Source organism: Nerophis lumbriciformis, linkage group LG13 (assembly GCF_033978685.3).
Source record: "Nerophis lumbriciformis linkage group LG13, RoL_Nlum_v2.1, whole genome shotgun sequence".
NCBI classification, from domain to species: Eukaryota; Metazoa; Chordata; class Actinopteri; order Syngnathiformes; family Syngnathidae; genus Nerophis; species Nerophis lumbriciformis.
Window position 1 is genome coordinate 7785421 of NC_084560.2, and position 26929 is coordinate 7812349.

Genomic DNA, 26929 nt, shown 5'->3' on the forward strand with positions numbered 1-26929 from the left:
GACGGTAAATAATAAACAGTTTCTCTTTCAAGCATAGGTTGCATCTTTTATTACCACTATTGTAAGGTGTGCTGGATGCAAGAATTTGCCATGTTATTGAATATTCAACATTATTGTCTTTGAGGTCCCAAATGTGTTTGCTGAGTTCTGTGGTATTTCGCAAGTTTTTGTTCCTGAAAGAAGCCTTGTGATTGTTCCATCTGGTTTTGAATTCTCCCTCGGTTAATCCTACATATGTGTCGGATGTGTTAATGTCCTTGCGTATTACCTTAGATTGGTAGACAACTGATGTTTGTAAGCACCCCCCGTTGAGAGGGCAATCAGGTTTCTTTCGACAGTTACAGTCTTTGTTGGTTTTGGAGTCGCTCTGTCTGGGGGCCGACGGCTCATTTGCAATTGTTTTGTTGTGGTTTGAGATGATTTGTCGTATATTCAATAACATGGCAAATTCTTGCATCCAGCACACCTTACAATAGTGGTAATAAAAGATGCAACCTATGCTTGAAAGAGAAACTGTTTATTATTTACCGTCCAGACCTGTCATCCCTCAACAAGCGCAGCAAAATTGTAACAGCATGCCGCCATAGACGGAAACACCTCCTAGGTAACACATGAGCCAATCACCACGCCCCTAGGCCAGCCTGTACCCACCCACTCTGTGCCCTATATAAACCATGGTATGCGAATGCTCCCATTAAAATCTCCTGATGATTGAGGGTACCCCCCCTCATGAAACAGGCCTGTAGAGATGAAATAGTCTTGTGATTTTTTTTCCCACACATACATATATTGCGCTCTACTACGGTATCGAGCACTATTTTTTGGATAACCTTATTAAGACATATATATATATATATATATATATATATTTACAAACCCCGTTTCCATATGAGTTGGGAAATTGTGTTAGATGTAAATATAAACGGGATTTGCAAATCATTTTCAACCCATATTCAGTTGAATATGCTACAAAGACAACATATTTGATGTTCAAACTGATAAACATTTTTTTTTTGCAAATAATCATTAACTTTAGAATTTGATGCCAGCAACACGTGCCAAAGAAGTTGGGAAAGGTGGCAATAAAAACTGATAAAGTTGAGGAATGCTCATCAAACACTTATTTGGAACATTCCACAGGTGAACAGGCAAATTGGGAACAGGTGGGTGCCATGGTTGGGTATAAAAGTAGATTCCATGAAACGCTCAGTCATTCACAAACAAGGATGGGGCGAGGGTCACCACTTTGTCAACAAATGCGTGAGGAATTTGTTGAACAGTTTAAGAAAAACCTTTCTCAACCAGCTATTGCAAGGAATTTAGGGATTTCACCATCTACGCTCCGTAATATCATCAAAGGGTTCAGAGAATCTGGAGACATTACTGCACGTAAGCAGCTAAGCCCGTGACCTTCCATCCCTCAGGCTGTACTGCATCAACAAGCGACATCAGTGTGCAAAGGATATCACCACATGGGCTCAGGAACACTTCAGAAACCCACTGTCAGTAACGACAGTTGGTCGCTACATCTGTAAGTGCAAGTTAAAACTCTCCTATGCAAGGCGAAAACCGTTTATCAACAACACCCAGAAACGCCGTCGGCTTCGCTGGGCCTGAGCTCATCTAAGATGGACTGATACAAAGTGGAACAGTGTTCTGTGGTCTGACGAGTCCACATTTCAAATTGTTTTTTGGAAACTGTGGACGTCGTGTCCTCCGGACCAAAGAGGAAAAGAACCATCCGGATTGTTATAGGCGCAAAGTGTAAAAGCCAGCATGTGTGATGGTATGGGGGTGTATTAGTGCCCAAGACATGGGTAACTTACACATCTGTGAAGGCGCCATTAATGCTGAAAGGTACATACAGGTTTTGGACCACATATGTTGCCATCCAAGCAACGTTACCATGGATGCCCCTGCTTATTTCAGCAAGACAATGCCAAGCCACGTGTTACATCAACGTGGCTTCATAGTAAAAGAGTGCAGGTACTAGACTGGCCTGCCTGTAGTCCAGACCTGTCTCCCATTGAAAATGTGTGGCGCATTATGAAGCCTAAAATAGCACAACGGAGACCCCCGGACTGTTGAACAACTTAAGCTGTACATCAAGCAAGAATGGGAAAGAATTCCACCTGAGAAGCTTCAAAAATGTGTCTCCTCAGTTCCCAAACGTTTACTGAGTGTTGTTAAAAGGAAAGGCCATGTAACACAGTGGTGAACATGCCCTTTCCCAACTACTTTGGCACGTGTTGCAGCCAAGAAATTCTAAGTTAATTAAAAAAAACATGCTTAATTGTGAACATGTGAATACGCAATACCAGCATGTGCTCATTGACGAGCCACCAATCAGTATCGGACGATTTTCGTGTAAAAGTACATGAATGTCTTTAATTCTCAGCTCGTTATGTTTCCATACACAGTGTGGAGCCGCTCTTCCAAGCTAACAACAACAACTAATGGTGTGTACTGTCACTGTCGGTCCACGACACGTAAGGGGACCATCAGATCGATCCATAAATTGATATAAGGGTGGTATCAGTTTATGAGCGATACCAGAGTGATCACATTGATATTTGTATTTTCTCAAAATCATCTTTTGTTTTTGTTATTAAACGTTCACAATGTCACGGAATTATTCCTTGGACATTAAGAGCAAAAAGCAAAGTTTTCAAAAGAGCATTAAATCATAGTTGTTTGCTTTTGTTTAGTTGTGTGAATGCTCCAAAACATTCACACATGTTTTCTACACCAACATTCATCTATTTCTTCTTCTTCTTCTTCTTCTTCTTCTGTGACTTCTTCTTCTTCTTCTTCTTCTTCTTCTGTGACTTCTTCTTCTTCTTCTTCTTCTTCTCCTTCTTCTCCTTCTTAGTCTTCTTCTCCTTCTTTGTCTTCTTCTTCTCCTTCTTAGTCGTCTTCTTCTTCTTCTCCTTCTTTGTCTTCTTCTTCTTCTCTTCTCCTTCTTTGTCTTCTTCTTCTTCGTCTCCTTCTTAGTCTTCTTCTTCTCCTTCCCCTTCTTTGTCTTCTTCTCCTTCTTCTCCTTCTTCTCCTTCTTTGTCTTCTTCTTCTCCTATTTCTCCTTCTTCTTCTCCTTCTCCTCCTTCTTAGTCTTCTTCTTCTTCTCCTCCTTCCACTTCTTTGTCTTCTTCTTCTTCTTCTTCTCCTTCTTAGTCTTCTTCTTCTCCTTCTTTGTCTTCTTCTTCTTCTCCTTCTTCTTCTCCTCTTTCTCCTTCTTCTTCTTCTTCTCCTTCTCCTCCTTAGTCTTCTTCTTCTTCTTCTTCTTCTTCTTCTCCTTCCACTTCTTTGTCTTCTTCTTCTTCTTCTTCTTCTCCTTCTTTGTCTTCTTCTTCTCCTTCTTCTCCTTCTTAGTCGTCTTCTTCTTCTTCTCCTTCTTTGTCTTCTTCTTCTTCGTCTCCTTCTTAGTCTTCTTCTTCTCCTTCCCCTTCTTTGTCTTCTTCTTCTTCTTCTTCTTCTTCTGTGTCTTCTTCTTCTTTGACTTCTTCTTCTTCTTCTCCTTCTTCTTCTGTGTCTTCTTCTTCTTCTTTGACTTCTTCTTCTTCTTCTCCTTCTTCTCCTTCTCCTTGGTAGACTTCTTCTTCTTCTTCTCCTTCTCCTTCTTTTTCTTCTTCTTATTCTTCTTCTTTGACTTCTTCTTCTTCTTGTTATTCTCCTTCTTCTTTTTCTCCTTCTGTGTCTTCTTCTTCTTATTATTATTATTATTATTCTCCTTCTCCTTCTCCTTCTCCTTCTTCTTCTTCTTCTCCAGATTTTGGTGCGCTCCACCTTCCACATTTCCCCCCCGATTCAAAGCGTTCCAACTTCAAGCTGTTCAGCCTATTTGGGAATGGCGGGATTTCCCTTGACAAAATTCCCCAAATTCACAGATTTCCCAGAATTCCAGGTTTTCCGGGACATTTTTTACCCATTCAAAATTAGCCTTTTTTTTATTTTTATTCCACCATTCCCACATTTTTCAACCGATTCAAACCATCCCACTTTCAACATAGTCCACTCATTCAATCTAAAACAATTTCAAGTTCAAAAACATTCCAGGAATTCCCCTTTTTTAAAACTCTATTTTCACCCTTTTTTCTGTCGATTACTCCTTCCACATATTTCAACCCACTTCAACCGTTCCAACGTCAAAACATTCCTCTTAATCAAGACAAAAAAACAAAGTATTTTTTTTAATAGAAAAATTCCCGGTTTTCCCGAAATTCCAGGAATTCCGTAATACTATTTCTCAATTAAAAATGTTACTACTTCAGCATTTCTCGGCCGATTTGAAAATGTCCAACACCAACCATTCAGAACATTCACATTTTTTTGCATTTTCCCAAAAATGCCCTCTTTCCCCAAATTTCCATGAAATTGCCATTGAAAAGAATGAAACATTTTTCAAAGTTCCACAACCCCCACATTTTTTATCTGATTCAAACCGTTCCAACTTCAAAATATTCCGCCTGTTCAGGAATTGTGTGGTAAAAAAAATTCCAGATTTTCTACAAGTCTCAGTTTTTAGGGACATTTTCCCCATTCGAAATGAATTATCCCTTTTTCACACATTCCCACATTCTTCAACCGATTCAAACCATTCCAACATCAACACATTCTACTCATCCTGGAAATTCAAACTATAATTTTTTCAAGTTCCCAAAAATTCCAGGAATTCCCGTTTTTAAAAATTATTTTTCACCCTTTATTCTGGCGACTACTCTTTCCACATTTTTCAACCCACTTCAACCGTTCCACCGTCAAAACATTCCTCTTAATCAGGACACAAAAACGATGTGTTTATTTTAAATGGAAAAATTCCCGGTTTTCCCGAAATTCCAGGAATTCCGCAATACCATTTCTCAATTAAAAATGTTACTACTTCAGCATTTCTCGACCGATTTGAAAATTTCCAACACCAACCATTCAGAACATTCACATTTTTTTGCATTTTCCCAAAAATTCCCTCTTTTCCCAAATTTCCATGAAATTGCCATTGAAAAGAATGAAACATTTTTCAAAGTTCCACAACTCCCACATTTTTTATCCGATTCAAACCGTTCCAACTTCAAAATAATCAGTCTGTTCAGGAATTGTGTGGTAAAAAAAATTCCAGATTTTCTACAATCTCAGTTTTTAGGGACATTTTCCCCATTCGAAATGAATTATCCTTTTTTCACACATTCCCACATTCTTCAACCGATTCAAACCAGTCCAACATCAACACATTCCACTCATCCTGGAAATTCAAACTATAATTTTTTCAAGTTCCAAAAAATTCCAGGAATTCCCGTTTTTTAAAATTATTTTTCACCCTTTATTCTGGCGACTACTCCTTCCACATTGTTCAACCCACTTCAACCGTTCCACCGTCAAAACATTCCTCTTAATCAGGACACAAAAACGATGTGTTTATTTTAAATGGAAAAATTCCCGGTTTTCCCGAAATTCCAGGAATTCCGCAATACCATTTTGCAATTAAAAATGTTACTACTTCAGCATTTCTCGACCGATTTGAAAATTTCCAACACCAACCTTTCAGAACATTCACATTTTTTTGCATTTTCCCAAAAATTCCCTCTTTTCCCAAATTTCCATGAAATTGCCATTGAAAAGAATGAAACATTTTTCAAAGTTCCACAACTCCCACAATTTTTATCCGATTCAAACCGTTCCAACTTTAAAATATTCAGCCTGTTCAGGAATTGTGTGGTAAAAACATTTCCAGATTTTTCTCAGTTTTTAGGGACATTTTCCCCATTCAAAATTAATTATCCCTTTTTCATACATTCCCACATTTTTCAACCGATTCAAACCATTCCGACATCAACACATTCCACTCATCCTGGAAATTCAAACTATAATTTTTTCAAGTTCCAAAAAATTCCAGGAATTCCCGTTTTTAAAAATTCTTTTTCACCCTTTATTCTGGCGACTACTCCTTCCACATTTTTCAACCCACTTCAACCGTTCCACCGTCAAAACATTCCTCTTAATCAGGACACAAAAACGATGTGTTTATTTTTAAATGGAAAAATTCCCGGTTTTCCCGAAATTCCAGGAATTCCGCAATACCATTTCTCAATTAAAAATGTTACTACTTCAGCATTTCTCGACCGATTTGAAAATTTCCAACACCAACCATTTAGAACATTCACATTTTTTTGCATTTTCCCAAAAATTCCCTCTTTTCCCAAATTTCCATGAAATTGCCATTGAAAAGAATGAAACATTTTTCAAAGTTCCACAATTCCCACATTTTTTATCCAATTCAAACCGTTCCAACTTCAAAATATTCAGCCTGTTCAGGAATTGTGTGGTAAAAAAAAATTCCAGATTTTCTACAATCTCAGTTTTTAGGGACATTTTCCCCATTCGAAATGAATTATCCCTTTTTCACACATTCCCACGTTTTTCAACCGATTCAAACCATTCCGACATCAACACATTCCACTCATCCTGGAAATTCAAACTATAATTTTTTCAAGTTCCAAAAAATTCCAGGAATTCCCGTTTTTAAAAATTATTTTTCACCTTTTATTCTCGCGACTACTCCTTCCACATTTTTCAACCCACTTCAACCGTTCCACCGTCAAAACATTCCTCTTAATCAGGACACAAAAACGATGTGTTTATTTTAAATGGAAAAATTCCCGGTTTTCCCGAAATTCCAGGAATTCCACAATACCATTTCTCAATTAAAAATGTTACTACTTCAGCATTTCTCGACCGATTTGAAAATTTCCAACACCGACCATTCAGAACATTCACATTTTTTTGCATTTTCCCAAAAATTCCCTCTTTTCCCAAATTTCCATGAAATTGCCATTGAAAAGAATGAAACATTTTTCAAAGTTCCACAATTCCCACATTTGTTATCCAATTCAAATCGTTCCAACTTCAAAATATTCAGCCTGTTCAGGAATTGTGTGGTAAAAAAAAAAATCCAGATTTTCCACAAGGCTCAGTTTTTAGGGACATTTTCCCCATTCGAAATGAATTATCCCTTTTTCACACATTCCCACGTTTTTCAACCGATTCAAACCATTCCGACATCAACACATTCCACTCATCCTGGAAATTCAAACTATAATTTTTTCAAGTTCCAAAAAATTCCAGGAATTCCCGTTTTTAAAAATTCTTTTTCACCCTTTATTCTGGCGACTACTCCTTCCACATTTTTCAACCCACTTCAACCGTTCCACCGTCAAAACATTCCTCTTAATCAGGACACAAAAACGATGTGTTTATTTTAAATGGAAAAATTCCCGGTTTTCCCGAAATTCCAGGAATTCCGCAATACCATTTCTCAATTAAAAATGTTACTACTTCAGCATTTCTCGACCGATTTGAAAATTTCCAACACCAACCATTTAGAACATTCACATTTTTTTGCATTTTCCCAAAAATTCTCTCTTTTCCCAAATTTCCATGAAATTGCCATTGAAAAGAATGAAACATTTTTCAAAGTTCCACAATTCCCACATTTTTTATCCAATTCAAACCGTTCCAACTTCAAAATATTCAGCCTGTTCAGGAATTGTGTGGTAAAAAAAAATTCCAGATTTTCTACAATCTCAGTTTTTAGGGACATTTTCCCCATTCGAAATGAATTATCCCTTTTTCACACATTCCCACGTTTTTCAACCAATTCAAACCATTCCGACATCAACACATTCCACTCATCCTGGAAATTCAAACTATAATTTTTTCAAGTTCCCAAAAATTCCAGGAATTCCCGTTTTTAAAAATTATTTTTCACCCTTTATTCTGGCGACTACTCTTTCCACATTTTTCAACCCACTTCAACCGTTCCACCGTCAAAACATTCCTCTTAATCAGGACACAAAAACGATGTGTTTATTTTAAATGGAAAAATTCCCGGTTTTCCCGAAATTCCAGGAATTCCGCAATACCATTTCTCAATTAAAAATGTTACTACTTCAGCATTTCTCGACCGATTTGAAAATTTCCAACACCAACCATTCAGAACATTCACATTTTTTTGCATTTTCCCAAAAATTCCCTCTTTTCCCAAATTTCCATGAAATTGCCATTGAAAAGAATGAAACATTTTTCAAAGTTCCACAACTCCCACATTTTTTATCCGATTCAAACCGTTCCAACTTCAAAATAATCAGTCTGTTCAGGAATTGTGTGGTAAAAAAAATTCCAGATTTTCTACAATCTCAGTTTTTAGGGACATTTTCCCCATTCGAAATGAATTATCCTTTTTTCACACATTCCCACATTCTTCAACCGATTCAAACCAGTCCAACATCAACACATTCCACTCATCCTGGAAATTCAAACTATAATTTTTTCAAGTTCCAAAAAATTCCAGGAATTCCCGTTTTTTAAAATTATTTTTCACCCTTTATTCTGGCGACTACTCCTTCCACATTGTTCAACCCACTTCAACCGTTCCACCGTCAAAACATTCCTCTTAATCAGGACACAAAAACGATGTGTTTATTTTAAATGGAAAAATTCCCGGTGTTCCCGAAATTCCAGGAATTCCGCAATACCATTTTGCAATTAAAAATGTTACTACTTCAGCATTTCTCGACCGATTTGAAAATTTCCAACACCAACCTTTCAGAACATTCACATTTTTTTGCATTTTCCCAAAAATTCCCTCTTTTCCCAAATTTCCATGAAATTGCCATTGAAAAGAATGAAACATTTTTCAAAGTTCCACAACTCCCACAATTTTTATCCGATTCAAACCGTTCCAACTTTAAAATATTCAGCCTGTTCAGGAATTGTGTGGTAAAAACATTTCCAGATTTTTCTCAGTTTTTAGGGACATTTTCCCCATTCAAAATTAATTATCCCTTTTTCATACATTCCCACATTTTTCAATCGATTCAAACCATTCCGACATCAACACATTCCACTCATCCTGGAAATTCAAACTATAATTTTTTCAAGTTCCAAAAAATTCCAGGAATTCCCGTTTTTAAAAATTCTTTTTCACCCTTTATTCTGGCGACTACTCCTTCCACATTTTTCAACCCACTTCAACCGTTCCACCGTCAAAACATTCCTCTTAATCAGGACACAAAAACGATGTGTTTATTTTTAAATGGAAAAATTCCCGGTTTTCCCGAAATTCCAGGAATTCCGCAATACCATTTCTCAATTAAAAATGTTACTACTTCAGCATTTCTCGACCGATTTGAAAATTTCCAACACCAACCATTTAGAACATTCACATTTTTTTGCATTTTCCCAAAAATTCCCTCTTTTCCCAAATTTCCATGAAATTGCCATTGAAAAGAATGAAACATTTTTCAAAGTTCCACAATTCCCACATTTTTTATCCAATTCAAACCGTTCCAACTTCAAAATATTCAGCCTGTTCAGGAATTGTGTGGTAAAAAAAAATTCCAGATTTTCTACAATCTCAGTTTTTAGGGACATTTTCCCCATTCGAAATGAATTATCCCTTTTTCACACATTCCCACGTTTTTCAACCGATTCAAACCATTCCGACATCAACACATTCCACTCATCCTGGAAATTCAAACTATAATTTTTTCAAGTTCCAAAAAATTCCAGGAATTCCCGTTTTTAAAAATTATTTTTCACCTTTTATTCTGGCGACTACTCCTTCCACATTTTTCAACCCACTTCAACCGTTCCACCGTCAAAACATTCCTCTTAATCAGGACACAAAAACGATGTGTTTATTTTAAATGGAAAAATTCCCGGTTTTCCCGAAATTCCAGGAATTCCACAATACCATTTCTCAATTAAAAATGTTACTACTTCAGCATTTCTCGACCGATTTGAAAATTTCCAACACCGACCATTCAGAACATTCACATTTTTTTGCATTTTCCCAAAAATTCCCTCTTTTCCCAAATTTCCATGAAATTGCCATTGAAAAGAATGAAACATTTTTCAAAGTTCCACAATTCCCACATTTGTTATCCAATTCAAATCGTTCCAACTTCAAAATATTCAGCCTGTTCAGGAATTGTGTGGTAAAAAAAAAAATCCAGATTTTCTACAAGGCTCAGTTTTTAGGGACATTTTCCCCATTCGAAATGAATTATCCCTTTTTCACACATTCCCACGTTTTTCAACCGATTCAAACCATTCCGACATCAACACATTCCACTCATCCTGGAAATTCAAACTATAATTTTTTCAAGTTCCAAAAAATTCCAGGAATTCCCGTTTTTAAAAATTCTTTTTCACCCTTTATTCTGGCGACTACTCCTTCCACATTTTTCAACCCACTTCAACCGTTCCACCGTCAAAACATTCCTCTTAATCAGGACACAAAAACGATGTGTTTATTTTAAATGGAAAAATTCCCGGTTTTCCCGAAATTCCAGGAATTCCGCAATACCATTTCTCAATTAAAAATGTTACTACTTCAGCATTTCTCGACCAATTTGAAAATTTCCAACACCAACCATTTAGAACATTCACATTTTTTTGCATTTTCCCAAAAATTCTCTCTTTTCCCAAATTTCCATGAAATTGCCATTGAAAAGAATGAAACATTTTTCAAAGTTCCACAATTCCCACATTTTTTATCCAATTCAAACCGTTCCAACTTCAAAATATTCAGCCTGTTCAGGAATTGTGTGGTAAAAAAAAATTCCAGATTTTCTACAATCTCAGTTTTTAGGGACATTTTCCCCATTCGAAATGAATTATCCCTTTTTCACACATTCCCACGTTTTTCAACCAATTCAAACCATTCCGACATCAACACATTCCACTCATCCTGGAAATTCAAACTATAATTTTTTCAAGTTCCAAAAAATTCCAGGAATTCCCGTTTTTAAAAATTATTTTTCACCTTTTATTCTGGCGACTACTCCTTCCACATTTTTCAACCCACTTCAACCGTTCCACCGTCAAAACATTCCTCTTAATCAGGACACAAAAACGATGTGTTTATTTTAAATGGAAAAATTCCCGGTTTTCCCGAAATTCCAGGAATTCCGCAATACCATTTCTCAATTAAAAATGTTACTACTTCAGCATTTCTCGACCGATTTGAAAATTTCCAACACCAACCATTTAGAACATTCACATTTTTTTGCATTTTCCCAAAAATTCTCTCTTTTCCCAAATTTCCATGAAATTGCCATTGAAAAGAATGAAACATTTTTCAAAGTTCCACAATTCCCACATTTTTTTATCCAATTCAAACCGTTCCAACTTCAAAATATTCAGCCTGTTCAGGAATTGTGTGGTAAAAAAAAATTCCAGATTTTCTACAAGTCTCAGTTTTTAGGGACATTTTCCCCATTCGAAATGAATTATCCCTTTTTCACACATTCCCACGTTTTTCAACCGATTCAAACCATTCCGACATCAACACATTCCACTCATCCTGGAAATTCAAACTATAATTTTTTCAAGTTCCAAAAAATTCCAGGAATTCCCGTTTTTAAAAATTATTTTTCACCTTTTATTCTGGCGACTACTCCTTCCACATTTTTCAACCCACTTCAACCGTTCCACCGTCAAAACATTCCTCTTAATCAGGACACAAAAACGATGTGTTTATTTTAAATGGAAAAATTCCCGGTTTTCCCGAAATTCCAGGAATTCCACAATACCATTTCTCAATTAAAAATGTTACTACTTCAGCATTTCTCGACCGATTTGAAAATGTCCAACACCGACCTTTCAGAACATTCACATTTTTTTGCAATTCCCCAAAAATTCCCGCTTTTCCCAAATTTCCATGAAATTGCCATTGAAAAGAATGAAACAATTTTCAAAGTTTCACAACTCCCACAATTTTTATCCGATTCAAACCGTTGCAACTTCAAAATATTCAGCCTGTTCAGGAATTGTGTGGTAAAAAAAATTCCAGATTTTCTACAAGTCTCAGTTTTTAGGGACATTTTCCCCATTCGAAATGAATTATCCCTTTTTCACACATTCCCACGTTTTTCAACCGATTCAAACCATTCCGACATCAACACATTCCACTCATCCTGGAAATTCAAACTATAATTTTTTCAAGTTCCAAAAAATTCCAGGAATTCCCGTTTTTAAAAATTCTTTTTCACCCTTTATTCTGGCGACTACTCCTTCCAAATTTTTCAACCCACTTCAACCGTTCCACCGTCAAAACATTCCTCTTAATCAGGACACAAAAACGATGTTTATTTTAAATGGAAAAATTCCCGGTTTTCCCGAAATTCCAGGAATTTCGTAATACTATTTCTCAATTAAAAATGTTACTACTTCAGCATTTCTCGGCCGATTTGAAAATTTCCAACACCAACCATTCAGAACATTCACATTTTTTTGCATTTTCCCCAAAATTTCCTCTTTTCCCAAATTTCCATGAAATTGCCATTGAAAAGAATGAAACATATTTCAAAGTTCCACAACTCCCACAACTTTTATCCGATTCAAACCGTTCCAACTTCAAAATATTCAGCCTGTTCAGGAATTGTGTGGTAAAAAAATTTCAGATTTCCGACAAGTCTCAGTTTTTAGGGACATTTTCCCCATTCAAAATTAATTATCCCTTTTTCACACATTCTCACATTCTTCAACCGATTCAAACCATTCCGACATCAACACATTCCACTCATCCTGGAAATTCAAACTATAATTTTTTTCAAGTTCCAAAAAATTCCAGGAATTCCCATTTTTTAAAACTCCTTTTCACCCTTTATTCTGGCGACTACTCCTTCCACATTTTTCAACCCACTTCAACCGTTCCACCGTCAAAACATTCCTCTTAATCAGGACACAAAAACGATGTGTTTATTTTAAATGGAACAATTCCCGGTTTTCCCGAAATTCCAGGAATTCCGCAATACCATTTTGCAATTAAAAATGTTACTACTTCAGCATTTCTCGACCGATTTGAAAATTTCCAATGCCAACCATTCAGAACATTCACATTTTTTTGCATTTTCCCAAAAATTCCCTCTTTTCCCAAATTTCCATGAAATTGCCATTGAAAAGAATGAAACATTTTTCAAAGTTCCACAACTCCCACATTTTTTATCCGATTCAAACCGTTCCAACTTCAAAATATTCAGCCTGTTCAGAAATTGTGTGGTAAAAAAAATTCCAGATTTTTCTCAGTTTTTAGGAACATTTTCCCCATTCGAAATGAATTATCCCTTTTTCACACATTCCCACGTTTTTCAACCGATTCAAACCATTCCGACATCAACACATTCCACTCATCCTGGAAATTCAAACTATATTTTTTTCAAGTTCCAAAAAATTCCAGGAATTCCCGTTTTTTAAAATTCTTTTTCACCCTTTATTCTGGCGACTACTCCTTCCACATTTTTCAACCCACTTCAACCGTTCCACCGTCAAAACATTCCTCTTAATCAGGACACAAAAACGATGTGTTTATTTTAAATGGAAAAATTCCCGGTTTTCCCGAAATTCCAGGAATTCCGCAATACCATTTCTCAATTAAAAATGTTACTACTTCAGCATTTCTCGACCGATTTGAAAATTTCCAACACCAACCATTTAGAACATTCACATTTTTTTGCATTTTCCCAAAAATTCTCTCTTTTCCCAAATTTCCATGAAATTGCCATTGAAAAGAATGAAACATTTTTCAAAGTTCCACAATTCCCACATTTTTTTATCCAATTCAAACCGTTCCAACTTCAAAATATTCAGCCTGTTCAGGAATTGTGTGGTAAAAAAAAATTCCAGATTTTCTACAAGTCTCAGTTTTTAGGGACATTTTCCCCATTCGAAATGAATTATCCCTTTTTCACACATTCCCACGTTTTTCAACCGATTCAAACCATTCCGACATCAACACATTCCACTCATCCTGGAAATTCAAACTATAATTTTTTCAAGTTCCAAAAAATTCCAGGAATTCCCGTTTTTAAAAATTATTTTTCACCTTTTATTCTGGCGACTACTCCTTCCACATTTTTCAACCCACTTCAACCGTTCCACCGTCAAAACATTCCTCTTAATCAGGACACAAAAACGATGTGTTTATTTTAAATGGAAAAATTCCCGGTTTTCCCGAAATTCCAGGAATTCCACAATACCATTTCTCAATTAAAAATGTTACTACTTCAGCATTTCTCGACCGATTTGAAAATGTCCAACACCGACCTTTCAGAACATTCACATTTTTTTGCAATTCCCCAAAAATTCCCGCTTTTCCCAAATTTCCATGAAATTGCCATTGAAAAGAATGAAACAATTTTCAAAGTTTCACAACTCCCACAATTTTTATCCGATTCAAACCGTTGCAACTTCAAAATATTCAGCCTGTTCAGGAATTGTGTGGTAAAAAAAATTCCAGATTTTCTACAATCTCAGTTTTTAGGGACATTTTCCCCATTCAAAATTAATTATCCCTTTTTCACACATTCCCACATTTTTCAACCGATTCAAACCATTCCGACATCAACACATTCCACTCATCCTGGAAATTCAAACTATATATTTTTTTTAAGTTCCAAAAAATTACAGGAATTCCCGTTTTTTAAAACTCTTTTTCACCCTTTATTCTGGCGATTACTCTTTCCACATTTTTCAACCCACTTCAACCGTTCCACCGTCAAAACATTCCTCTTAATCAGGACACAAAAACGATGTGTTTATTTTAAATGGAAAAATTCCCGGTTTTCCCAAATTACAGGAATTCCGCAATACCATTTCTCAATTAAAAATGTTACTACTTCAGCATTTCTCGGCCGATTTGAAAATTTCCAACACCAACCATTCAGAACATTCACATTTTTTTGCATTTTCCCAAAAATGCCCTCTTTCCCCAAATTTCCATGAAATTGCCATTGAAAAGAATGAAACATTTTTCAAAGTTCCACAATTCCCACATTTTTTATCCGATTCAAACCGTTCCAACTTCAAAATATTCCGCCTGTTCAGGAATTGTGTGGTAAAAAAAATTCCAGATTTTCTACAAGTCTCAGTTTTTAGGGACATTTTCCCCATTCGAAATGAATTATCCCTTTTTCACACATTCCTACATTCTTCAACCGATTCAAACCATTCCAACATCAACACATTCCACTCATCCTGGAAATTCAAACTATAATTTTTTCAAGTTCCAAAAAATTCCAGGAATTCCCGTTTAAAAAAATTCTTTTTCACCCTTTATTCTGGCGACTACTCCTTCCACATTTTTCAACCCACTTCAACCGTTCCACCGTCAAAACATTCCTCTTAATCAAGACACAAAAACGATGTGTTTATTTTAAATGGAAAAATTCCCGGTTTTCCCGAAATTCCAGGAATTCCGCAATACCATTTCGCAATTAAAAATGTTACTACTTCAGCATTTCTCGACCGATTTGAAAATTTCCAACACCGACCATTCAGAACATTCACATTTTTTTGCATTTTCCCAAAAATTCCCTCTTTTCCCAAATTTCCATGAAATTGCCATTGAAAAGAATGAAACATTTTTCAAAGTTCCACAACTCCCACATTTTTTATCCGATTCAAACCGTTCCAACTTCAAAATAATCAGCCTGTTCAGGAATTGTGTGGTGAAAAAAATTCCAGATTTTTCTCAGTTTTTAGGGACATTTTCCCTATTCAAAATTAATTATCCCTTTTTCACACATTCCCACATTTTTCAACCGATTCTAACCATTCCGACATCAACACATTCCACTCATCCTGGACATTCAAACTAACACTTTCCCAAGTTCCAAATCAAATTCCGGTTTTCCTGGAAATTCAAATGCTTCAACATTCAAACTATTCGTACATTCCTTCAGGAATTGCCTCATCTAGTTATTGTGTACTATTGACTTTGTTTTGATCAAACACTTGTATGTAATGAAAGGGTCTAAGCAACTAGTTTAAATATGAATATTTACCAAAATTAAACTGAAAAAATTCCAGTTGATACATGTGATCGGTATCGGCATCGGCCGAGCTCTGGTCGGTATCAGAATCAGGTCGGTATAATACTCATAAAAATGTAGCAGTATCATTTTCTTTGTGATGTATTTTCACGCGCTGGACTGCCAGATTGTGTAAATCATACATATTATAATTTTTTTTTGTATTTTATTTGACGAGCGAGTAGAACAAAAGAGACACAATACGTCGTAATATTTAATTGGCGCTCCTCTCGCTCTTCGCTCCATATTTCATCCTCCCTGGAGGCGGAGGAGGATTCACATCCCCTCTGTCCTGTTTCCATATTCATCTTGTCGTCTTCCATACGCTCACAGCACCTTTAGGTGCCGAGGTGGGACCCATGAACCGTAACGCACTCAATTTAATGTGTGTGTGTGTGTGTGTGTGTGTGTGTTATGACTGGAGGAGAGGAGGGAAGGAGAGAGGGGTGACTTTGTGGAGGAGGAGTAGAAGATGGGTAGCCACCAGCTTTCTTCTATCTCTAAGGATGTGTGTGTGTGTGTGTGTGTGTGTGTGTGTGTGTGTGTGTGTGTGTGTGTGTGTGTGTGTGTGTGTGTGTTGCCGTGTGGTCCTGAGGCGTTGTTCTTGTTAAGGTTATTAGAGAAGATGTTTTGCCGCTAATCACGGGAGGACTCCCGGGACCCCCGCTAAATGGGCTCATCATCACAGGGCCCCGGTGGTGATAAATGTGGCCCCCGAGCATTTAGTGCTCCTCCAGGTACGCATCAGTCGACTCCGCCGAGTTAATAACAAGTTGGCATATTTCAAAAGTCATATTTTCAATTTACATACATGGTGAAAGGCCTACTGAAATGCGATTTTCTTATTTAAACGGGGATAGCAGGTCCATTCTATGTGTCATACTTGATCATTTCGCGATATTGCCATATTTTTGCTGAAAGGATTTAGTAGAGAACTTCGACGATTAAGTTCGCAACTCTTGGTCGCTGATAAAAAAAGCCTTGCCTGTAGCGGAAGTAGCAGACGAGTAGTGTGACGTCACAGGTTGTGGAGCTCCTCACATCCGCACATTGTTTACAATCAATCGAGAGCGATTCGGACCGAGATAGCGACGATTTCCCCATTAATTTGAGCGAGGATGAAAGATTTGTGGATGAGGAAAGTGAGAGTGAAGGACTAGAGGGCAGTGGGAGCGATTCAGATAGGGAAGATGCTGTGAGAGGCGGGTGGGACCTGATATTCAGCTGGGAATGACTGAAACAGTAAATAAACACAAGACATATATATATACTCTATTAGCCACAACACAACCAGGCTTATATTTAATATGCCACAAATTAATCCCGCATAACAAACACCTCCCCTCTCCCGTCCATATAACCCGCCAATACAACTCAAACACCTGCACAACACACTCAATCCCACAGCCCAAAGTACCGTTCACCTCCCCAAAGTTCACACAGCACATATATTTCCCCAAAGTCCCCAAAGTTACGTACGTGACATGCACATAGCGGCACGCACGTACGGCGATCAAATGTTTGGAAGCCGCAGCTGCATGAGTACTCACGGTACCGTGTCTGCGCATCCAACTCAAAGTCCTCCTGGTAAGAGTCTCTGTTGTCCCAGTTCTCCACAGGCCAATGGTAAAGCTTGACTGTCATCTTCCGGGAATGTAAACAATGAAACACCGGCTGTGTTTGTGTTGCTGAAGTCGGCCGCAATACACCGCTTCCCACCTAAAGCTTTCTTCTTTGCCGTCTCCATTGTTCATTGAACAAATTGCAAAAGATTCACCAACACAGATGTCCAGAATACTGTGGAATTTTGCGATGAAAACAGACGACTTAATAGCTGGCCACCATGCTGTCCCAAAATGTCCTCTACAATCCGTGACGTCACGCGCTGACGTCATCATACCGAGACGTTTTCAGCAGGATATTTCGCGCAAAATTTAAAATTGCACTTTAGTAAGCTAACCCGGCCGTATTGGCATGTGTTGCAATGTTAAGATTTCATCATTGATGTATAAACTATCAGACTGCGTGGTCGGTAGTAGTGGGTTTCAGTAGGCCTGATCTGACTTTTTTTTTTTTTAGAACTACACTTTTTTTTGTGCAATGAATAATTCACCATCTCAATCACAATTCATTCTAACTGGTAAATAAATAAAAATATTGGTCATAATAATAATAATAAATACTAATATAATAATAATAATAATAATAATAATAATAAAATACTGGTAAATAAATAAAATAAAATAAAATAAATAAATAAATTAAATAAAATGAAATTTGAAAATGAAAAATACATAAAAATAAAATACTGGTAAATAAATAAAAATATTGGTAATAATCATAATAATAATAAATACTATAATAATAATAATAATAATAATAATAATAATAAAATACTGGTAAATAAAAATAAATAAAAAATGAAATATGAAAATGAAACAATAAAATAAAAATACTGGTAAATAAATACAAATATTGGTAATGATAATAATAATAATACTAATACTAATATAATAATAATAATAATAATAATAATAATAATAATAATAATAAAATACTGGTAAGTAAATAGAGTAAAATAAAAATAATAAAATAAAATGAAATTTGAAAATGAAAAATAAAAAAAATGAAATACTGGTAAATTAAAAAATTGGTAATAATAATAATAATAAATTTTAATATAATAATAATAATAATAATAATAATAATAATAATAATAAAATACTGGTAAGTAAATAAAGTGAAATAAAAATAATAAAATAAAATGAAATTTGAAAATGAAAAATAAAAAAAATTAAATACTGGTAAATAAAAAAAATGGTAATAATATTAATAATAAATACTAATATAATCATAATAACAATAATAATAATAATAAAATACTTGTAAATAAATACAATAAAAAATAAAATAAAATGAAATTTGAAAATGAAAATAAATAACAATTAAAAAATAATAATAATAAAATACTGGTAAATAAATACAAATATAAAATAAAAAATAAAAAATAAATGCTAGAAAAAGGCAGCTAAGAATGATTTGCCTATATGTTAAGTTAAGTTAAAGTACCAATAGTACTACAAACCATTACATGTCACACTCGTGTTGGTCATGACCCCAGGATGCAGAGACGGCAGGTTAAGTGCAGGTCGAATGTATTTAGTAGTAAACTTTAAAAAAATACATGAAAACAGGTACAAAACGTGTGTCATACACACACACTAGGTGTGGTGAAATGTGTCCTCTGCATTTGACCCATCACCCTTGTTCACCCCCTGGGAGGTGAGGGGAGCAGTGGGCAGCAGCGGTGGCCGCACCCGGGAATAATTTTTGTTGATTTAACCCCCAATTCCAACCCTTGATGCTGAGTGCCAAGCAGGGAGGTAACTTGTCCCATTTTTATAGTCTTTGGTACGACTCGGCCGGGGTTTGAACTCACGACCCACCCATCTCAGGGCGGACACTCTAACCACTAGGCCACTGAGTACGTGGGTAAATATCCAAAAACATCCAAAAACCTCCAACGTTTTATTTACGTGCACCCAGAAAGTTTTTTTTTTTTTTACAACGAATCATTCACAATCCCAATCCATTCTAACTCGTAAATAAACGCTAGCAAAAGGCAGCTAACAATGGAGGTATTTTTCCTATAGTGGGTTCTGAAAAACCTCCGTTTTATTTACAGTGCATCCAGAAAGTGTTCACAGCACGTCGCCTTATGCACATGTTGCTACGTTACAGCCTTATTTCTAAACCCGAAAGACTCTAAGACCATACATCCATCCATTTTCTACCGCTTGTCCCTGAGAAACTGAATTCTCTGGTCTGACGAGACAAAGACTGGAGTCTTTGGCGCGAATGCCAGGCGTCATGTTTGGAGGAAAACCAGGACAAAGCCATCCCTACAGTGAAGCATGGTGGTGGTGGCAGCATCATGGTCTGGGGATGGTTTTCAATCAGGAAACTGGGAGACCAGTCAGGATAGAGGGAAATATGAACGCAGCAATGTACAGAGACATCCCGGAGGACAATCCACCAATCAGTGGCAAGACAGAAGCCATTTCTTCGTCAAAAGTTTCCACCCGAAAGACTCTCAGACCATCCATCCATCCATTTTCTACCGCTTGTCCCTGAGAAACTGAATTCTCTGGTCTGACGAGACAAAGACCGGAGTCTTTGGCGTGGATGCCAGGCGTCATGTTTGGAGGAAAACCAGGACAACGCCATCCCTACAGTGAAGCATGGTGGTGGTGGCAGCATCATGGTCTGGGGATGGTTTTCAATCAGGAAACTGGGAGACCAGTCAGGATAGAGGGAAAGATGAATGCAACAATGTACAGAGACATCCTGGATGAAAACCTTCCCATCCAAGCTGATGATAGATGAATGAGAGAAACTACCCAAAAACAGGTGTGCCAAGCTTGTGGCATCGTGTTCAAAAATTTTTTTTAGTTGTAATACATTTGCAAAACGTTCCTAAATGAAACCTTTTCACATTGTCAATACGGGGTATTGTGTGTAGAATTTTGAGGACAAAAATGAATTTAATCCATTTTGCTGCTGAAACCTTCTTCCATCTCAACTTCTTCAACTTTACCCAGCACTCGTTTCTTGGAGTTCTTTCAAGCCGGTCTATCGCTCAGTGTAACACGTTTAGCCTCATCCTCCAGTGATAACGCTACTTGATAATGATATTGACGATACCTTCTGCCATCTCAACTTCTTCCACTTTACTCGGCACTCGTTTCTTGGAGTTCTTTCAAGCCGGTCTATCGCTCAGTGTAACATGTTTAGCCTCATCCTCCAGTGATAACGCTACTTGATAATGATATTGACGATACTCGGAAATGTAGGCTCCACACTGTGAATGGATATAAATGTACATAACTGTCAGCCAGGAGAATAAATATAAAAAATAGCGTTAACGAGAGGAGACTGGTATTGTTTTGTTAATTATTATATATTCATACATTGCCTTTAGAGCCAGCTCTTAGTCCGGTAGTTAGGCAAGCACGTCTTACTTCTTCAGATGTTGCTATGGTGACGGTGCTCATTAATGCAACACAATAATAATAACATAGTATTGAGTAGTACCTTGGACATAATTGTGTTTGGGCTACACACCGTTACATGTCCCACTAGTGTTGGTCATGACCCCAGGGTGCAGAGACGGCAGGTTAAGTGCAGGTCGAATGCATTTAGTAGTAAACTTTTTACAAAATACATAAAAACAGGTAGGAAACGTGTGTTTTGCACAATTACGACCCATTCCGAGAGCCGCTTTCAAAGCTGGAACAAAGACGCAGTTTAATGGCACGGAAACTGCCGCACTATGAAGATCATCCTCCTGTCTGCCGCTCAGCAGCGCCGCAGGGCAACGTGTACCGTCGCAGCGGGTACCAGCGCACGCAAACACAGCCAGCGACCGGAGAGAGAAACAATCATGTGTGAAATGAAAAGTGTGAACAGTCAGTGGGAGTCGCGGCCATAAAGCACAGCACGCCATTGCGGCACTTGAATCCGCTCATGGCGCTCTCCCTCCTCTAAACGCCTAAAATAAAAAAGATGTGGAGGTCGCATCCTGCTTTTTAGGGACCTTTGTGGAGTTTTAAAAAATGTGCAAAAACACATTTATGACAAAAAGTATTTTAACGCACTCTAAAATCACATCTATGGTTGACTTTCTTCTAGTTGGGTTCAGGTTGGAGCTGGAGCCTATCCCAGCTGACCAAGTACAAACCCCAAAACCAGTGAAGTTGTCACGTTGTGTAAATGGTAAATAAAAACAATGATTTGCAAATCCTTTTCAACTTATATTCAATTGAATAGACTGCAAAGACAACATATTTCATGTTCACACTGAGAAACTTATTTTTATTTTTTGCAAATAATCATTAACTTAGAATTTAATGGCAGCAACACTGTTATGTATGCAGGAGGAGTAGTGACGGCACAGTTCCACAAGGGGGCGATGTTTAATGGCAGCAACACGTTGCAAAATAGTTGTCACAGGGGCAAACATAACGAGCTGAGAATTAAAGACATTCATGTACTTTTACACGAAAATCGTCCGATACTGATTGGTGGCTCGTCAATGAGCACATGCTGGTATTGCGTATTCACATGTTCACAATTAAGCATGTTTTTTAATTAACTTAGAATTTCATGGCTGCAACACGTGCCAAAGTAGTTGGGAAAGGGCATGTTCACCAATGTGTTACATGGCCTTTCCTTTTAACAACACTCAGTAAAGGTTTGGGAACTGAGGAGACACATTTTTGAAGTGGAATTCTTTCCCATTCTTGCTTGATGTACAGCTTAAGTTGTTCAACAGTCCGGGGTCTCTGTTGTGGTATTTTAGGCTTTATATTGCGCCACACATTTTCAATGGGAGACAGGTCTGGACTATAGGCAGGCCAGTCTAGTACCCGCACTCTTTTACTACGAAGCCACGCTGTTGTAACACGTGGCTTGGCATCGTCTTGCTGAAATAAGCAGGGGCGTCCATGATAACGTTGCTTGGATGGCGACATATGTTGCTCCAAAACCTGTATGTGCCTTTCAGCATTAATGGCGCCTTCACAGATGTGTAAGTTACCCATGTCTTGGGCGCTAATACACCCCCATACCATCACAGATGCTGGCTTTTACACTTTGACCCTAGAACAATCCGGATGGTTCTTTTCCTCTTTGGTCTGGAGGACACGACGTCCACAGTTTCCAAAAACAATATGAAATGTGGACTCGTCAGACCACAGAACACTTTTACACTTTGCATCAGTCCATCTTAGATGAGCTCGAGACCAGCAAAGCCGGTAGCGTTTCTGGGTGTTGTTGATAAATGGCTTTGGTTTTGCAGAGGAGAGTTTTAACTTGCACCTACAGATGTAGCGACGAACCGTAGTTACTGACAGTGGTTTTCTGGAGTGGTCCTGAGCCCATGTGGTGATATCCTTTACACACTGATGTCGCATTTTTGATGAAGTACAGCCTGAGGGATCGAAGGTCCGTAATATCATGGCTTACGTGCAGTAATTTCTCCAGATTCTCTGAACCTTTTGATGATATTACAGAGCGTAGATGGTGAAATTCCTAAATTCCTTGCAATAGCTGGTTGAGAAATGTTGTTCTTAAACAATTTTCTCAGGCATTTGTTGACAAAGTGGTGACCCTCGCCCCGTCCTTGTTTGTGAATGACTGAGCATTTCATGGAAGCTGCTTTTATACCCAATCATGGCACCCACCTGTTCCCAATTAGCCTGTTCACCTGTGGGATGTTCCAAATAAGTGTTTGATGAGCATTCCTCAACTTTCTCAGTCTTTTTTGCCACTTGTGCCAGCTTTTTTTTTTAAAAACATGTTGCAGGCATCAAATCCCAAATGAGCTAATATTTGCAAAAAATAACGAAGTTTACCAGTTCCAACATTAAGTATCTTGTCTTTGCAGTCTATTCAATTGAATATAAGTTGAAAAGGATTTGCAAATCATTGTATTCTCTTTTTATTTACCATTTACACAATTTAAAGGTACAGTATCCCTGATTGGTTCCGTGACCGAGCTCTCAACTAAAAACACTTGTATCTCAAATCAAAGTCTGCCATTGAAACACGTGTCATTGCCGCTAGCAAGGTGATAATTATAATAAACATACGTTACTAAGGTAAACAAAGCAATATAAACACTTTCCTGTAGTTCTACTACCAATTTTTTACTTTTATTTTTTATTTTTTATCCTGAATGGAGCATATTCAAGAATAAAAATAGCCAAATGAGGTAAATCTAAAAACACTACAGTAATATTGGCCACTAGATGACACTGTTTAGTATTGTGGCCACTGATTGGCTCAGCCTCAGACAACATTACTATGGTGGAATAAAAGAGCGTCAAGTTGAGTTTGCTAAGTATAAAAATGAGCCGCCATTTTCAAATGAAAGAAACCGCTGTTCTCCGGACAGGCTAACCTCCTCCAACCTCCGACGACTAAGCTCCGCCACTCCCAGTCTGTGGAACGCTCTCCCTGACCACCTGAGGGCACCACAGACTGTGGATGCTTTTTAAAAAGGCTTAAAAACACTTCTTTTTAAAGTTAAAGTTAAAGTTAAAGTACCAATGATTGTCACACACACACTAGGTGTGGTGAAATTTGTCCTCTGCATTTGACCCATCCCCTTGTTTACCCCCTGGGAGGTGAGGGGAGCAGTGGGCAGCAGCGGTGGCCGCGCCCGGGAATCATTTCTGGTGATTTAACCCCCAATTCCAACCCTTGATGCTGAGTGCCAAGCAGGGAGGTAATGGGTCCCATTTTTATAGTCTTTGGTATGACTCGGCCGGGGTTTGAACTCACAACCTACCGATCTCAGGGCGGACACTCTAACCACTAAAAAAGCCTTTTTTATTTTTAGATATATGCATACAATTTCTAGCTATTTGGCTGTTCCAGATTTTATTATTTTTTTTTTTAAATTATATTTCTATTTATTTATTTATTTTTAATACACTGTAGCACTTTGAGGTTGTTTACTCAATAAAATCTATTATTATTATTATTATTGTTATTAAAAGTGTCCACTAGATGTCGCAATAGCAATCATTTGTATCTTTGTAGATGATTACCTCCTCCAACCTCCTCCTCCTAGGACAAAGCTACGAACAATGGGAGACCGGGCTTTCTGCTCCGCCGCTCCCTGTCTGTGGAACGCTCTCCCTGACTACCTGAGGACACCACAGACTGTGGATGCTTTTAAAAAAGGCTTAAAAACACTTCTTTTTAAAAAAGCCTTTTTTTTTTTAGATATATGCATACAAGTTCTAGCTATTAGGCTGTCCTAGTTTTTATTTTTTTATTTCTATTTTTATTATCTTTTTCTTTCTTTTTTTTAATACACTGTAGCACTTTGAGGTTGTTTACTCAACGTAAAGTGCTTTTTTACAAATAAAATTTATTATTAATATTATTATTATTAAAAGTGTCCACTAGATGTCGCAATAGCAATCATTTGTATCTTTGTAGATGATGCTACATATGTACAAAAAATAAAATAAACCAGTGCACCAGTTGAGGAAAATGAGCAAATTACATAAATAACATCCTGTAATTTGATTTTGATATTATTTTTTTATCTTGATAGATTGAAAATTAACACTTAAATGATCACATAATTTATTCAGAAAGTATAAATAACGACAAAAATAAAGATAGAATACTATTAACAACATGTAAGTAACAAAACAAACCCAACAACATTATGATTTCTACATTTTCAGAATGTCATTGTTTGCTAACCTCCTCCAACATCCGAGGACAAAACTACAAACAATGGGAGACCGGGCTATATGCTCCACCGCTCCCAGTCTCTGGAACGTTCTCCCTGACCACCTGAGGGCACCACAGACTGTGGATACTTTTAAAAAAGGTTTAAAAACCTTTCTTTTTTGAAAAAACTTTTTTTTTTCTTTTTTTTTTTAGATGTATGCATACTAGTTTTAGCTATTTGGCTGTTCTAGTTTTTATTTGTATTTATTTTGTATTATTTTTTTATTTAAAAAAAAAATAATACACTGTAGCACTTTGAGGTTGTTTACTCAATGTAAAGTGCTTTTTACAAATAAAATCTATTATTATTATTATTATTATTATTATTAAAAGTGTCCACTAGATGTCGCAATAGCAATCATTTGTATCTTTGTAGATGATGCTACATATGTACAAAAATAAAAAATAAACCAGTGCACCAGTTGAGGAAAATGAGCTAACTAAATAAATAACATCCTGTAATTTGATTTTGATATTATTTTTTTACCTAGATAGATTGAAAATTAAAACAAATTATCACAGAATGTATTCAGAAAGTATAAATAACGACAAATAGAGATAGAATACTATTAACCGCAACATGTAAGTGTAAAAAAGAAACCCAACAACATTATGATTTCTACATTGTTTGCTAACCTCCTCCAACCTCCTAGGACAAAGCTACGAACAATGGGAGACCGGGCTTTCTGCTCCGCCGCTCCCTGTCTGTGGAACGCTCTCCCTGACCACCTGAGGGCACCACAGACTGTGGATACTTTTAAAAAAGGTTTAAAAACCCTTCTTTTTAAAAAAGCGTTGTATTTTTTTAAAATATATATGCATACTAGTTTTAGCTATTTGGCTGTTCTAGTTTTTATTTTTCATTTATTTTGTATTATTTTTTTTATTTTTTTTAAACTGTTAATACACTGTAGCACTTTGAGGTTGTTTACTCAATGTAAAGTGCTTTTTACAAATAAAATCTATTATTATTATTATTAAATGATGACTGAAGTGGTGAATCTGTATTTTAATTGAATTGACAGTTTATTTTAAGAATCATAAACTATTATCTATTGTGTTTTTATTTAGAACGTATTCATTTTAGCACTGTGTAATTTTATTTAAATGTTTTTATTTATTTATTTATCAGTTCCTTTGCGGTGTACATGATGAGTATATATATATATTTTTTTGTAATCAGCCTGACCTAAGCCTTGGTGCTCATATTTGTGATTAACACATGATTTAATGTCATTAGATAAGGTTTATCGTGTTAAAGTATAGGTGAGATATAGTTATTGAATATGATTAAAACCAAGAGTAAGATTAGTTCATTTCTGAGCGGGCCCCTCTGTAGTAGAAAAGTTGGGCCCCCTAGGTCAAAAAGGTTAAGAACCTGGTGCTATACTATATTACACAGTAGTATTTTATTAGACTGATTAATATTTTGTGATTTTGGAAATAATACAACAAATACATTTGCTTTCATGGTGTCCCTAATATAGTGACCGGTGTGCCTTTGCGTTTCTGTGTTCTGTGTGAGAGAATTTCAAGCAGGCGTGGATCTGCAACGTGTGCCAGACCATAACAGGACGTGACATACGAGACTACATGTTCCCCTGGCGTGTGCGCCTCTGAAATACGTCTGCGGGAACACATGAATACTCAGTCAGCAGCGACATAAACCAGGACCTGAGTCACATAAAAGAACCAGTTTTTACTGTAAAATATATGGACTTTTTTTTTTTCAGTGCATTACTATCAATCTA

The 26929-nt window shown here is 36.7% G+C and overlaps 1 protein-coding gene across 1 annotated transcript in view; it reads right to left on the reverse strand.

Moving 5' to 3' along the window:
* chmp2ba (charged multivesicular body protein 2Ba) overlaps positions 1 to 26929 on the reverse strand; it is a 108088-nt gene that overhangs the window by 63886 nt on the left and 17273 nt on the right. The gene's annotated exons all lie outside the window — the stretch shown is intronic.